Source organism: Procambarus clarkii, chromosome 2 (genome assembly GCF_040958095.1).
Source record: "Procambarus clarkii isolate CNS0578487 chromosome 2, FALCON_Pclarkii_2.0, whole genome shotgun sequence".
Classification (NCBI taxonomy): Eukaryota; Metazoa; Arthropoda; class Malacostraca; order Decapoda; family Cambaridae; genus Procambarus; species Procambarus clarkii.
Window position 1 is genome coordinate 17,987,903 of NC_091151.1, and position 2,338 is coordinate 17,990,240.

The 2,338-nt window shown below is 40.3% G+C and overlaps 1 non-coding gene across 1 annotated transcript; it reads left to right on the forward strand.

Moving 5' to 3' along the window:
* Positions 1-342: 342 nt before the first annotated feature.
* LOC138367369 (U4 spliceosomal RNA) lies at positions 343-483 on the forward strand. The gene has a single exon (XR_011229339.1). It is a non-coding gene; the product is annotated as a U4 spliceosomal RNA (small nuclear RNA).
* The last annotated feature ends 1,855 nt before the right edge of the window (positions 484-2,338 follow it).

Sequence of the window (2,338 nt, forward strand, 5' to 3'; positions counted from 1 at the left end):
TATATATAAATATATATGTATATATATATACCACACACACACGCGATAAAATTTGGTTATTAATCCCGACAATGAGACTATAATATAGTTTTTTACTATTTTTAAGCTACTCCTTCAAAATTGATGTTCATTATTTTTAAATAAAAAAAGGGTCCATGTAAGTGCTCAAGTATTTAATTATATATTTGAATTTAAAGAAATCGATAATAATAACGAAAATTATATTATTATAAAATAAATTATATTTATAAAAATATCTCAAAAATAATAACATAAAGTACAGGAAGAGAAGCATGGTCCGCAGGGCATAGCGGCTGGTGCTCCCAGCTACAGTTAATCTATAGCTTTGCGCAGTGGCAGTATCGTAACCAATGAGGTACATCCGAGGTGCGATTATTGCTAGTTGAAAACTTTAACCAATACCCCGCTGGGTCGGCGTGTTAAAGCGTCGGCTACGGCAATTTTTGTTAGCCCGTTCAAGGGCTTCAAATTATATTAGAGAAGTATAACGTCACTCAGGTACTGATTCTTCAGTGATGAAGCTAGTTTTGAACCTTTCTCCTGACGCTTCTTCTAATAGTATTTGTTATGCTTTTAAGACTTAGTAATTTAGATTTTAGTATAGTCGACAGGGCAGAATGATTTGTTTACTTAAATTCTAATGATAATGGTCCTTCAAGTTCAATTACGTTGATGCTTGGGCCACAACTTCCAGCTTTGACAGTCTTCCTCTACCCTCACAGAATGAATTAAATAATAAGATATGCTGATAGAGCAAGGATCCTTGACTTCATGCTTCATCAAGAGGATGACTGTGACATGCTTTTTACTGAATACGAAACTAGACTTTGCTCTACATAAAGGCAAAGCTACATCACCCGGGGAGGATGGGAGTACTTACGGCATACGCGTATGCTTCTGCTAGTAGTAAGTGATTGTAACCCTATCCACCGCTGCCCACTGGATGGGGGCGGTGTGCAGGACAAACATATAAATTTTGACACTAGCTCTCCACATATGTCAGTTGCTTAATTTAGAACCTGTACTTGAGGTCGATCTCGAACCCATTGTATTGATGTGATGACTTATATTGAATTTTGTAACTAGTCATCAAGATTGAACTTGCCTTAGCTAAATGAATTGTGGGGTTCAGTCCCTGAGCCCATTATGTGCCTCTGTAACCCTTTTCCACTACCGCCACAAGATGGTATGGGGTGCATAATAAATGAACTAAACTAACTAACTTCTGCTAGTTCCTGGAATCCCTTGCTTGAATTATATAATATGAGCTATGTAACTGGGAGCTTCCTAAGTCATGGACTAACAGTCTTATTATTCCCATTCCTAAACCAAACCAGCAGTGCTTTTCGCCCAGTCTCCCTCACTAGTCGTCTTGAGAGGATGGTTCTCAACCGTCGCATTTACAGAATTAGTAACATGTTGTCTCCCCAGATATATGGCTTTACGCATGGAAAGAGTGTACATCACTGTATTACCACATTCCTCACCCTGCATACTGATAGGTCATACACCACTTTCCTAGATCTTAAGTCAGCCTTTGACATTGCTAACCCACCACGTCATTCTGAGCGAACTTGCTAAAATGAATGTTGGAGGATGGCTTCTACGGTGGATAAGAGGCTATCTATCCAACAGGAAGTCATCTGTACTGTTCCAAGGGCATTGAGTGTAATGAGAGATTTTGAACTTGGCACTACACAGGGAGGTGTCCTCAGTCCTACTCTGTTCAATGTGTTAATCAATGCACTTTTTAAACTCAGTAACTATAGGAGACTCAGCGAACACATCATTAGCTATGTGGATGATATACTGATCCACACCAATGGGTATACCAACACCCAAAATGTTCTGAACTCTGTATTGCACACATGTCAGGAACTAGGCTTGGTCATCTCAGCAGAGAAAACAAAGATCCTGAACCGACGCCCACCCAGACGAGGTGGGACCGTTCGCAAAATGCAGTTGCATGGGGCTCTCTGCTCGACTATGTAACCAGATACTAATACCTTGGTCTTGAAGTTCCACTGTACCGCAATATTGTAGCCAGACTGGGTCGCCAATGTAGAGAGAGGCTCCGTGCTCTCAAGGCTGTGGCAGGCTACCATCCAAGCTATGGTGCAATTTTGAGAATTGTCAAAATGACGTATCTCTCATATGTTAGGTCACTGATTGATTATGCTGCACCCATGCTTGCTCTAGTGCCTGAGAGAATGCTTGGATGGTTGAAAAAGATGCAAAACGAAGCCATGAGGATTAATCCTCGGATGCCCCCCGTACAACTAAATTACTAAACATGAGGAAGGAACTGAATATTTCA